The sequence below is a fragment of the Lynx rufus genome, unplaced genomic scaffold (genome assembly GCF_022079265.1).
Source record: "Lynx rufus isolate CCGP_SWC_20201006 ecotype Redwood Valley unplaced genomic scaffold, mLynRuf1.p SCAF_4, whole genome shotgun sequence".
NCBI lineage: Eukaryota > Metazoa > Chordata > Mammalia > Carnivora > Felidae > Lynx > Lynx rufus.
The window spans coordinates 27,774,962-27,789,325 of record NW_025814856.1 but is presented as its reverse complement, the minus strand read 5'-3'; the positions used below and the strand labels follow the sequence as shown (position 1 = coordinate 27,789,325).

General features: G+C 39.2%; 1 protein-coding gene across 3 annotated transcripts in view; it reads left to right on the top strand.

Moving 5' to 3' along the window:
• FHIT (fragile histidine triad diadenosine triphosphatase) overlaps positions 1-14,364 on the top strand; it is a 1,417,053-nt gene that overhangs the window by 539,445 nt on the left and 863,244 nt on the right. The window lies entirely within an intron of this gene.

Genomic DNA, 14,364 nt, shown 5'->3' with positions numbered 1-14,364 from the left:
TTTGCCAAAATGCCATCAGTTCTATTTACAGATTTGAAGACCCAAAGTATTCCAACGTGATATAAATCCTCCTTTTGGGTGGGGGGGGTGTGCTGGTTATTCTCCACCCCATCTCCATAGTCTATTGGGCAACTATCTCTGCTCTGTCTGGGTGAGAGGACTCACCAGAAGTCTGGCCTCTATGGACTGCGTTACCTGGACTCCCATGACTGTTGCTTGTTTCAGTTTGCTTTGGTCAATGGAGATCCTGGAGAGACATGAGGGAATGGGAGGAGAGAGAGGTGAGAAGGTGCTGAGGTCTACATCCCAGCATGGATCTACCTTATGGTGGTAGTCCCCATCCCTCTTACCTCATAAGGCTCTAGTAACATAGTCTTGCCCTTTTCCCTTTTCGGCCCAGGATGGCAGAAGCATCCTGCTGCAGCTAGTTCTGGGGGTCTGGGTATCCTTAACTTATCCTTAACTACCTGCACCTCTGAGAGTAGTTCTTTCATTTAATTCTCTTCAAAGATGATTGTGACCTTTTCCTGTCAGGATTCCAACTCATACCATCATAATCTGTCTTTTGGGTACCTATCATATTCTTCCCTTTCCAATACCAGGGTAGGCTTTAGGTTTAGGTAACTAAGGACCAGAAGAACATTGGATAAAAATCCCCTGGATAATATGCACTCACTTTCCTCACTTTGGACTCAAAATAGATCAGTCCCTGGAGGAAGGGCACTGTTTGTCATCATATATCTGCCTGGCTGTCATTCAGGACCTAATTGGGCTCTCTTAAATTTCATTCTATTCCTACTTGTCATGTTTCTGGACCCCTGAGAAATTTCTTGCCATGTGTGTTCAGGAACAGAGCATTTTGATGCTGTAGATATTTTGATCTTTAGAGCACAAAGAAGAAGATTTTGGTCACAGGCACAGTAGACATCTTCACACGCTCTTTGATCCTGTATGACATCCCTGAACCTTGCCCTTGCTTTTAATTTATCTTTACTTTTTAAAATATACATGAATATTTTCATAATTGATTCTTACTTTTCAAAATATACATGAATATTTCATAAAATATATGTGAATAATATAATATGTATTATGTGAATATTATAATATAATATATAAATATACATATATGTATTATATTATACACATATTATACATATGTATATATTTACATATATATATAAATAAGAGTCAAGAGAATAGTATAATGGACTCCCATGAGCCTGTCGTCCAGCTTCCATGATGATCAACATCCCATCATCGAGTACACATGCATATTTTTTTCTGTAATATTTTATAGTGAATCCTGTTCACCATATCATTTCACCTATAAATACATTTTTGTGTTTCTTTAACAGATAAAGAATTCAAAAGAAACTATAGCACACATGCAGTGAAGTGCACAATGATTCTTTAATATCTAATAATCCATGTTCAGTTTTCCTCCATTCCCTCAAAATTTTTTTCAGTTGAAATTTTCAAATCACAAGCCATAAAACATCTTCACATTGAATATGGTAGCTATGTCTCTTAAGTTTTTTTAATTCCTAGAAGTCACATACTTTTAATTTTTTTGAATTACACCAAAAAAAACACCAGAAGTGCACACATTAAGTGATCAATGAATGTTTAAAAATGAACAGCCCATGTGACTACTACTTAGATAAAGATACAGAACACTACTAACACCTAGACATTTTCCAGTCATTACATGTACACCTGCGTTCCTACATAGCCATTGTTCTATTATCATAGATTGATCTTGCCCATTTTTTCACGTTATATAAATGCAATCATACAACATGTCATATTTTTGGTCTGGCTACTTTTGGGGAAATGCAACCACTTTTTAAAAAATCAATTTACTGAGATATAATTTGTATATAATTAACTGTACCCATTTATAGTGTGTATAGTTCAATGGATTTTAAAAGAAGTATGCACCCATGAAACTACCTATGCCATCAAGATATGGAACATTTCTATTGCCATGAAAAGTTTACTCATGTCAGATTGCAGTTATTCCCTCCCACTGGACCCAGCTTTCAGGCAACAATTGATTTGTTTACTATCATCAGAGATTATTTTTCATTTTCTAGAATGTTTAATAATTGAACCATACAATATATACTCTTTTATGTCTGGTTTCATTGACCATAATGATTTGGAAAGTCATGTAGGTGTTTGCAAGTATTAGTAGTTTGTTTCCTTTTATCACTCATTGGTATTCCATTATATGGGCATTTTACATTTTGTGTTATTCATTCATTCATTCTGCGCATTCATTTGTTAGTTTACTTAAACGTTGTTTACAGATTTGGATTATTTTGCATGAAACTGCTTTCATTTGCATGAAACTGCTTTCATTCAATATTCATTTATTGAATGAATATTTGTGCACAAATATTTGTGTGGACATACTTTCATTTCTCTGGATAAATAAAAACTTTACACTGAAATGCCTGAGTCATATATTATGGATATTTGTAAAATTTTAAAGAAACTAACAGTTTTCTAAAGTGGTTGTACCTTTTTTTTTAAATTCACACTATCCCTTTATGAGCATTCCAATTGCTCTACATTCTTGCAAACCTTTGGCAAGGTCACTCTTTTAAATTTTAATTGTTCTAATGGGTGTGTATAGTTATCTCTTTGTGGTTTTGGTTTGTGATTCTTGATGATATTGAACACCTCTTCATGTAGTTATTTGCCATTGATATAATTTCTTTTGTCCAGTGTTTTCAAATATCTGGCTTTGTTTTCTCCTTTTTTGTTGAGTTGCAGGAGTTCTTTATGTATTCTGGATACAAGTCCTTTCTCACATATGTATATTGCAGATATTTTCTTCTGTTGCAGGGCAGTGACTTTTAAAATGCAGAAGTTTTAAATGTTGGTCTATTATGTTTTTTGATCCTTTCTAAGGAATCTGAGTCTACTCCAAGTATACAAATATTTTTTCCCATGATTTCTTCTAAATGTGTGGTCTATGATCTATTTTGAGGTAATATTTGTATATGGTATAAGGTAAGAGTCAGTATTCTTTCCTCTGGCCTTCCCCCCAGTATGAATATCTAGTTCTAGCACTATTTATCAAAAATATTCTATTCCATCATTGAATTGCCCTGACATCTTTGTCAAAAATCGATTAACCATTTATGTGTGGGTCTATTTCTAGACTATCCATCTGTTTACTTGATTAATTTATCTCTTCTTTCATTAATAACACACAGTTTTGGTTAGTGTGGCTTTATAGTCAGTCTTAAAATCAAGTAGTTTGAGTTCTCCAATTCTGTACTTATGTATTAAAATTGCCTTTGTCTGTTTTAGTTCATTTGCATTTCATATAAATTATAATCAGTTTGTCAGTTTCTACAAAAAGTCATGTGGTTTTGATTGGAATTGCATTGAATCTTTAGATTGAATTGTGAGAGAAATGCCATTTTGACAATATTGAATCTTTCAATCTCGAATATACTAAATCTTACCATTTATTTAGTTCTATAATTTCTTTTTACAATGTTTTGTAGATTTTAGTGCAAAGGTCTTACATGGATTTCATGTTTTGGAGTGGCATAGTAATGGAATTATACTTTTAGTTTTATTTTCTAATTATTCATTGCTTATGTTAGAAATAGTATTGGTTTTTGTATGTTGCCTTCATTACCTTTGACTTGTTAAATTCATTTATTAGTTCTCTTAGTCTTTTTGCAGTTGTTTAAGCTTTTCTACACACATGATCATGTCATCCATAAAGAAAGACAGTTTAACATTCTTTCTGATGTTTACTTAAAGTTTGTCTTTTGTGATTTATTTTATTAATCCAGTCTGACAGTCTGTCTCTTAAGTTCTTATTTTGGTTTTAGGAAACCTATAATACATTCATTTGCCACCTATACTGTCTCCTCTTCTGTGTTATTGTTGCTGTGTAATGCAATCCCACCCCAAGACATTTTTACTTTAAACGATCTTATTTATTTAGCACTTCCCCACATATTTACCCCAATCTGGTACTCTTCACTGCATTCCACATTCTGTGCTTTCATCTGGGAATGTTTTCTTCTGCCTGAATAATTCCCTCTAGTTCCTGTTAGTATTTCCTTTCATGTAGATTTTATTATCTTCTTTCAGAGAGATGTTAATTTTCTGTCAGGTGGATGCGGTATGAACGGGTCATGTTGATCTAATCAACAAATGAGATTTTTTTTTTTTTTTTTCGAGGTTGTGTCTGGTTTATTTCCCATTTGTTCTAACAACTCAAGTCCTCAGAGTTTCTTAGCTGAGTGTCTGGGATGTTTACCATGGTCCTTTGTCCTTAGCAGGTTCTAAATTCCAGTGTTTGTCTTCCAATCATTTCTGGATTGACAAAATTATTCCTAAGCTATTTAGTCTCTTAGCAACTGATTTTTGCTCAGCTTCCCCCTCCCCCCTCCCACTCCACACATTTGTAGCTTAGGGATGTGCACATATCTGGAGGGGATATTTGAATTGGGAATTTTGAGGTCACTTCTCTGTGGTCCCCCTTTCTCAGAAATCTTAGCCCCTCAAGTCCTAGCTGCTGCTTCTATAGCCCTTAACTTCAAGTTTTATCTCTTCAACACAGAGAAGCTGCTGCAAGCTATAGGTTGCTGCTTTCTACTTGGTGAATATCCCCATAATGCAAATTAACAGATGCCCTTAGGATAAAAAAGCTGCTGTAAATATAGGGCTGACTTTAATGAGCTTTCATTTCCTGCTTAAATCCTGGTTGCCTTGGTGGTTCTCCAATGCTTTCAAAGAGTCTTATTTTTTATTCCATGCATCATTATGATTGTTTTCTGCTGGAGGATTAGTCTGATATAAGTTGCTCCTTCAGAGCCAGAAACATGTTTTAAGAAAGGCACCTTCCACCACCATTTTTAAAGATGCCATTTGTTGAAAAAAAAAATAGGCCTTTTTTTCTCCATTTTTTTCTCCTACACTTTGGATTGCTAATTATTTCCTTCTGATGCCATTGTTTGAATGTTTCTTTATTCTTCATATTTGTAATAGATATTTAGTTAGATTTAGAGGTTGTTAGGTAGTAACATATCATAGGGGACACTGTGTATCTCCTACTGCATCACACCATGAGCCATAAAATACAGTGGTTCCCAAACTTGGCTTCACATTGGAATCATCCAACAAATGTTTAAATAAAGGGGAGAAAAAAAACCTGATGCTTGATTACTATCCCAGACATTATGGTTTAATTGATATGGAATATGACCTGAACATTGGGATTTTTAAGAGCTGCCCCTGCCTCCTTCCCTGGCCAAGTGATGTTAATGTGCTTCAAAGTTTGGGAAACACTGATGTAATGTTTGGTCATTCCACTTTTAGTTAGTTTATGATTGACTTATAGATTCAGGTGTTGTTAGTCTGATCCCTTCAAAATCAAGTTCCCTATCAAGCTGTAAGCTAATGTTTTAGGAGCCATCTATGGTGGTTGCCTAGAACCATTATTTCATTAAGAGTTGCAGATGGTGATTTTTCTAATTGTCATTCCTCATGCTCATATTAGTGTGGTTCCTTTATATGGAATTTTTGATTCCTAAATGTGGTCCATACAGGAAAGTTAGGGTAGATGCTTAACCATTTTCCTTTATTTATATATTTTCTGAATTGTGAGTTGGTACCCTAACAACTTCTAAAGGTGACCAATGATTATTTTTCATACCATTATGAACTCATGGATTTTTATGCATTAGATCTGTTTCATTCTACCACCTTCAAAGTTCTTTTAATGTTGAAATTGATTGATCTTTGGTCAGTAGGAGCCCCTTTCAAGTTGGCTCCAAGTCCTTTTGACATGACTGTAGTAGGCTTTGATAGCTTCCTATGACAAACATTCCTCATTCATCGTGTCCATTTCCTGTGTCAGATCTGCAATCTGCCATTTCTTCAAGAATCCCTGGTTTCTTTCAGTGAAAGGAAGTACTGAAGAGACCAAAATAGAGGAAGTAAGTACAACCTTCTCCTTAACCCTCAGCCTTTTCCTCATTTCTCCCAGTTTATTTGGCCAAGATTCATAATAACAACATTCTTATTATTCCCGTTCTATCACATATTGCATGTGTGTCTTAGGGTACTTTACTTCCCTGTGCCTATGATCTCATCTGTAAAGTGGGGATGATAATTGAAATAACCCCGGCATAATTCTTGCAATTGGTTTTTTAATGGAGGGCCAACAGGATCACTCAGTGGGGGTTGCAGTAGTAGTAGTAGTGATATAGCCATAATGGTAGTAGTGATGGTGGCAGTTCCTTTTTTCTACCAATTATTATGTGCCTACCATGTATAAGCATTGGGCATAGGCAGTAGGAATAATGGGAGGAGGAGGAAGAGGCCTCATACCAGTAGTAGTCTTTTATTTGTTTCAATAAGTAATTATGTGCAAGGTACCACGCTGGGCACTAGGGATGCAATGAGAGTTAAGACAGGTATAGTCATTGTCTTCCAGGAGAAGGACAAAAAACAAGTAAACTGGCAAATAAAAATTAGTATTATTGATCCAAATTATTCCCTTAGACATTTCTCCAGGTTGAGGACTAAACTTCCAAATAGTTTCATGCCACCATCACAATGACTGCCTCACAGTGGTGCTATCAAAACAGCCATATTGAAATGTCTTCTGTCCAAGTGTCCCATTCATATTACCGAGCCACTGCATTTTTTTCCTAAGTGCCTTTCCCCTGATGAGAATGACTTTTAATGAAGGGAGTCGCTGGCCATGGCTCAGAGGATCGAAACTGGGCCTTCCTTCTGCTTTCCTTTCCCTGGTGCTGCCCGGATTCCCAGGGAGCAACTGATTCATTCCCAAGCAACTCCTCCCTTCCTTGAAATGGAAAAGTGCTCTTCCCCTGGGCCTTGCCTCAGAGGAGTGGAAAGGTGCCATCAAAGGGGGAGTTTGTACAGAACCCCGAAGTGGGAAGCCACTTGGCTCTCTCTTTCACTTCAGAGTGAAAATAAGGTCACAGGATGTCCCCTTCCGTGAAGAACTGAATAAAAGACCAAGGGAAAACCTCCTCGTGGCCTACAGCTAAAAGTGTTCTCATACTGTGAAGGAGTCACTTTTTGGCTCTTTGTGCAGTGGCCAAAAGACTGTCTCAGCGGGGTAGGAGTGCGGGAAGCCAGCAAGGTGAGATCCCTTATTCTCCTCTCATACTTAGGGAGATGCTTACTTTCTCCACCTGGAGAGAGTCTCTTCAGTGGAAAAGGAATAACATAGATTTTTCAGCTTCTCGTCATTCCTGGTCCTTTGCTTCTTTTCTGACTGAATTACAATTGCCCAGACTTCTGCCTCCTCTTGGTAAGTAGACCAATACATAGGAATTAATCCAACTACCTATTGTGGCCAGCAGACTGTTTTAGCTGTAAGAGGTGCCCTACATCTGGTCTTTACCCTCAAAGATCTTGTTGTTCAGAGCAGAGGTAAAATTTGTTTATTCCACAAATCTTAACTGATTCTGCACAGGATTCCAGGACCAAAACAAAAACCCCGAAGTATTTGCAATCTGTCCCCTTAAAGCTTACAAACCGGCTCCCCTTGGGTATTTTACCCTAAGGCATGCCCTTCCATGGTATTATGGTCCTAAGTATAGGTTTTGTGTTAGGAGGCCTTGAGCTCAAATTCTGCCTTTGCAGATTACTCTGCAATCCTAGACAAGTTGCTTTACTCCTCTGAACTTTAGTCTTTTATATGTTGCAAGAAAATGCTAAGTGTCAGTCAGATACCATACATTTATGGAGTGTCTGTGATGTTCCAGGAACTTCCTCCTTAGGTACAAGGGATGAAGTCAGGTAACAAACATACACAAAAATAAATGAGATGGTTTCAAATCTTGTTAAAATCATAAAGATAGATAGATAGAGCAGGGTAGCTGTGGAGGGAGTGAGTAGCTGTGGAGGTGGTTGTGTGTAAAAAAAAAAAAGTTCAAGAAGGAGGGGGTGGCCAATTGTCAAATGCTGCTAAGTGGTTAAATGAAGGGAGACCTGAAATTGGCCCCTGGCTTTGGCAAGAGGTTGTTTGTTGATGACTTGTACTAGGGACATGTTATGAGTAGCCTTGAGTCTTTATATATTCATAATAAAGGGAACATACATGGTGATTCTGGCTTTTTAAAGAATCTAAAGTGATGCTTTAAAGGAAATGGATCCTATAGTCAGGCTGAATGTAAGAACATTTGTAAAGAATTTTGAATTTCCGACAATAAATTGCATTACAGATAATAGGGGGAAACTAATGGCTGCCTACTAACTACTTTTTTAGGTTGTATTACTAAACTCTGCTGCAGCTTACCCAAATTGTCTTTCTCTTGGGGTGCCATTAAAACCATTTTTTTAAATTAAAATCTTGTTACGACTGAGAGCACAAAAATGACCAAGTCAGAACAAATCCCGATGACTTTTAAACATACATCAAAGCCAATGTTTACAAGCAGCATTTAGGGCTAATTAGGATGGCCCACTCTGGGTTTCTGGCACAGAGACGTGTGCTACTGAAATTCTTTTCCCCTTTTCCATTCATCACAGAGATGTTTTCATCTTGTTGCTCATCTGCAGCCATCAGAGGAAACTCTGGCCACACAGCGCGGCCTCACTGGGAAGGAAAAGCCAGTGTCGTTTCCCTTGGATAGGATGGAGAAAAAAGCAGCCAACTCCTATTGATTCCCATTTCTCAGACAGAGTGATGCCTTTAACACTGTGTAATGAAAGTTTTTATATGTGGGAGGGATTACCAACTTCGGGCTGTTATTGTCCTTTGATGTGCCCCAGAAATATTACAGTAGAAGTTATTAAAGAATAAATTGTGGACACAGACTGCTTTGCCCAAGCCACTTGTCGCTTTGGCCCTGGTCGATTTATGTGGCAGCAAATTTTCCCCTCCTCCTCCTCCTCCTCCTCCTCCTCCTTCTCAAATTTGTTAGCTTTTGGAAATGTTTCTCTGTTTTGGGTTTTGTTTGTAGAAAGAGCTGTGAGAGTAGATTGACAACCTTTATCAGTTCAGAAAATGAGTGAAGCCTTGAAAATTAGTAACTGTACCAACCCATTTGTGTGGAACGTGCACGTCTCCTCACAACCCCCAATGTCAGCTTTTGCCCATTTTACAGGTGAGGAAAGTGAAGCTCAGAGAAGTCAGGGCTCAGCCAATGTCACAATACTAATTGGATGCCCAGTGGACGGGATGAAATCGGCTCACACTACTTGGAGTCTGGTATTTCCACTTAGAGCACAGCTGTCTCTGTGTCCACCCGGAGGGAAGGTTGAAATTGTTTAAAGCCTGGAAAGTGATGAAATATGAGGAAATCATGTGCTGGGAGACCAAGCATTCCCCAGCTTCCCACTGAACCGGAAATTGTTGGGGCACCACTCTGGGCCCAAAACCTTTCCCTGGCAGCTGGGCTTGGTGTCCTCAGAGGCGTGCTGTGGCTCGTGGTGAAATCGTGCAGATGGAGACGGGACCGTGTTCGGGTGTGGGCTCATGGTTTCCCCTCGCTTACTCCCAAAAGCTGCATGACTGTGTTCCTGGGGAAGCTGAAGGTTTGTCAGGGGTCAGCTAGCATTTCTGAGTAGCTCTCCAGAACGCGAGGAGCGTACATCTCCCTTTCCCAAGTGATAGCAGACATAGTTACTGCAAAATAGCTCAAAAGATTTTTCTAAATTTGGATTGCTTTATCTGGCAACTTTTATTAACCTGAAGGACATGACCCAATTCCGTATTTCTTATAATTCTGTTTCGACCCTTGATTATATAGTTTCTCAGGTCAAGAGAGTTGCAAGTATATAAATATTACTTCTTTATACTTAAGTACAATTATTATTAATTGTATTTTTTAATGTCTTATTTATTTTTGAGAGAGAGAGACAGAGTACAAGCAGGGGAGGGGCAGAGAGAGAGGGAGACACAGGATCCGAACCAGGCTGCAGGCTCTGAGCTGTCAGCACACAACGTGACATGGGGCTCGAACTTGTGAACTGTGAGATCATGACCTGAGCCACCCAGGCGCCCCTATTAATTGTATTTCTAATGGTAACTAATGTTGATTGTGTGCTAACTGTGGGGCTAGGTATTATGCTAACAGCTTTACATACATCATGAGATGTAATAGTTCTGTGATATGGCATCTTTTATTATTTTTCTTATACAGATAGAGAAACTGAGACTCAAGGAGGTTAAGTAATTTGCCCAGAGTATACAGCTAGTTAATGATGTGATCTGGATGTGGAATCAGGTGGTATGACTCCTACCTCATGTTCCTAACCACCATGCCTACCACCCTGCCATCTTAGTGCAGGTTAATAAGTTATCTGTGAGGATATTTTGAGCACATTTTCTTCCTATGAGTTAAAGGCCATTTTATTTATTTATTTTATTCCTGGAGATTGATTTTCATTTTAGGTTTGTGTTAATCTACATTTGGCATTTTCCAGAGGAGGCAACGAAACCTCAGAGAACTAGAATGTCAGCACAATGGCCAGGTCTTTGTACCCACTCCATCTTTCTTCTCTTCTATTTTGCTCGCAGGACATCCACTACTCAGAAAGAGAGAGAGTTCAAGGTCAAATTTCAAGGTTCTGTGTTATTGATAACTTGCTTAGTGTTCCAAGGCTATAGAAGCTGTGGTTCTTTGCTTTCTCGGGGTCTCGAAGGAAACTCTGTTATACCGTCTGGGAAGATGGTGAGGGAAATGAACAGGCTCCTAAAAGAAAGAGAACTTTCTTTTTAACTTTTTCCTAGATGACATAGAATATTAGAAACAAGGCTTATTCACACTGAGGTGTGTACATGGGTTGAGAAAAAGATAAAGATACCAACAGGTATCTTTACATGTATATGTATTAGCTTGTTGTAGATATGCTATACATAAATTATATAAATTAATATGTTAATAAATAGAAATTATCCCCAGGGAGTTCTTTTGATCAAGCTGAGAGACTTCGGATGTATTTTTCATCTGATTAATCTTGTCTGTAAATCACATCTGAAAGTCAGGACCTGAATTTTGTGCCATTGTCACTACGTTTTGACCCTGAGGAAACTGTGTTTTTGCCCCACGTTTGGAGAAGCGGTGCCTTCCTACACCAACACCTGTTTATTCAGGTGAATCAAGACATCTGTGTGTGCCCAAACCAAAGACTTTGAGCCCTCTGGTCATGGGCCCAGTGCAACTTTCACTTTGGAGTTAAGACAGTTGTGATGTTTTACCTGTCTGAGGAGATGTGCAAGTATATAAAACGTGCGCTGAAACTGGTTCCTGTGGGGAAAATGGTCTTTCAATCTTCCGTGGTACTTGAGAGATCAGAAGTCCTGCCAGAAATCAGAGAAGTCATCGTCACGCATCATTTTCCGTGGCTACTAGCCAGTCTTAGAGGACCCAACAGTTTGAGAATTAGGTAGCCCCTTGCAGATGCTTGTAGCTGTCAGCATGATTTCCCCCCACTGCTGGAAGTTCACAGTTCTTTTCTGATGATAAAAAACAGCCCTGCTTCCCCCAGTTCTCCCCAACCATGATCAACACATTCTGGTTGAATCTAGAGGCTTTGGCACAATACTTTCAATTTTAGAAGTTCTACCCATGGTGTTCAGTTTATGTGTCTCTAAATCCTACTAGAAGATGCTGCTGATTTGCCCAGGTCTGTGTGACTGTGTAATACAAACAATTCCAAGCAACAGCTACTAGTTTTCCATGCTTCCTCACAGAGGAAGCTGAGTTTTTGCGGTACACAATGTAATTCATTGTTTGCCGTGCAAATGAGGAGAGTCATAGTTTTAAGATTGTTCTGAAGGAAAGGCACACTCTCTGCATAAGTCGTTGTCTGGGGGATGCTGTGTGACACATGCACGTGGTGGCATATGGCGGTGGTGGGTGGACCGGGGCCCGGTAAAACTTCGGAGACTATTTGATGGATTTCTCTGAGACTCTGAATTAGACAGTACCTCAGGAGATGAAAGCAGGGCATTATTCATAAGTTGTTCTCCCCTGCTAACTTCCACATTCTCCAAGGGTTAATTAATTTTTTTTTCTTTATCCAGGGAACCCATCTCTGGGTTAGGTTTATGACAGGCTGATGGATGGACAGGTCGGGCAAGCGTAAGCATTTTTGCCATCTACCTTCTGTTTTTCTGCTTGGATCCTCCTGGTGTAAATCAAGATAATAATGAAACAGTGTAGGGGCGTTGGAAAGGCAGGCCCCTATTTTTAGGCTCCCTGGAAAATTTTCCCTTTATTTGATTTTGGTGGCTTCAGTCATATCTTCTAATACAGTTTCATACAAATGTAATCTGGCTTCCCCAGCCTAGTACAACCCAAATCAAAATGATATTATGCCTTTTCACAGCTGTAAATCCTTCCTCAAATTAAGGCTCTCAAACCTAATCTGCTAGAGGTCTACAGAGGAGGAGGGGAGCCCCAGCACCCCACTACGAACAGCATTAAGCATCTAATGACAACTTGACAGAGACTTTTATCTTTTGTCCCTGTGAAATAAAATCTTCAAAGTTATCTGCCTTTTCTTTGAAACTTAGCACAGGCTGTACTTGGCCAGGTGTCTCAAAGCTGATACCAAGAGGGCAAAGATTGAGAGCTGTTTTTTACCCACTTCTTTCTGGGCTGCCTCTTTTTATGACCTGGGAGGAAGTGAGGGTAAAATCTGAGATGTGGCTGCTTTCCAATAAGGTTAAAGACACAGAGTCACAGAATCCCAACAGAGACTAAAGCAGGAGACTGATGAATTAATTGAACCTACCAATTAACCAATGGATTAATTACTCTGTGCAAAGCAGAGTGAGATCAAGATAGGATGGGGTGGGATGGGATGTTGGGCAAATTATAGGTGGCTAGAAAGATCAGAAAGCCAGAGATCTAGAGGAGGTGAAGTTCCTGGCAAAGCTCAACTGATGGTGTTAGGTACGTAAGTAGGGGACCTGGCCAGGTCTGTAGGCAGGACTGGTGTGGGGCTTGCTACGTAGGTGGACTTTAATACATAAGAGAGACACTGAGCCAAAACCTTAGAAATTTAGAACAGAGATTCCAAAGAGGCTTCTTGTGGTGGTTCGATGCTACTGTTTTACCATTATTTCAGGAATTTTCTAGGGCTTCTAGACCTAGTCATCTGAAGGCAGGGCTCTGATGGCTTTGGGAAGAGATCTGATTCTCTCAGATCAAAGTAAGAGAACAAGCCTGCATCCTCTGATCAGCCAGGGTATTGCTAGGCGTTTGGGTCTTCCTGTGTACCAGGTGTGGGCTGATTTTTCAGAACTGTTTGCTTTCTTTTCAACAGCATCGTCTTTTGGAGTCAACTTCCTCACACTGCTTTTCATTCACATAACTGATATACCACACTCTGTTCTATGGTGTCAGCTACACATGCCAGAATATACCCCTTGGGTTTCCTGAGGAAATGAGCACAGACCTCCTGGTGAGAAGACTCTTGGGTTATTTTATCAATACACAGAATCCTTTAATATAGGTGTCAGGGTCCCAGTTTGAACCACTCTTTGGGAGGATACTTTCAGAAATGTACCATAAGACAAACTATTCTCTCATCACTTCCATCCCTCAGGCAGCCAGTATGGCAAAGGAAAAGGAGCAGATTACTGATACTATCATTCATTTGAAAAATATTTTCATTTGAAAAATTTGAAAAAATGTTTCAAGAGCAGCTATGAAGTATCTGGCAAGCCAGGTACTGTTTTAGGATCTGAGAATACTTGGTGAATAAAATAGATAGCGTTCCTGCTCTCATTGATGGTCCTATTGTCAACTTTAAATGGGTTTTGTGTTTTAAAGATTGCAAGGAGCCTGGTGAATAAAATAGATAGCGTTCCTGCCCTCATTGATGGTCATATTGTCATCTTTAAATGGGTTTTGTGTTTTATTTTATTTTATTTATTTTAATTTTTTAAATGTTTATTTCTGAGACAGAGAGAGACAGAACATGAGTTGGGGAGGGGCAGAGAGAGAGGGAGACACAGAATCCAAAGCAGGCTCCAGGCTCTGAGCTGTCAGCACAGATCCCAATGCAGGGCTTGAACTCACAAACTGTGAGATCGTGACCTGAGCCGAAGTCGGTCGCTCAACCGACTGAGCCACCCAGGCACCCCTGGGTTTTGTGTTTTAAAGATTGAAAGGATTTGGGCTTCTTGTCAGAGGGATGAAGAATGTATAGGCACATTATAGCAGCCAGCTAAGGCAACAGAAAGGACAAAGGAAAAACAGGAAAGGCATTATTTCGGAATGTGACCAGTGACAGTTACTTGGCTTTAAGGGACAAGAACTTATCAGAGAAGGGTACATTTGGCTAATCATTAGTCCCCCCCCCCCTTTGAGGGAAAAAAAATCTGCT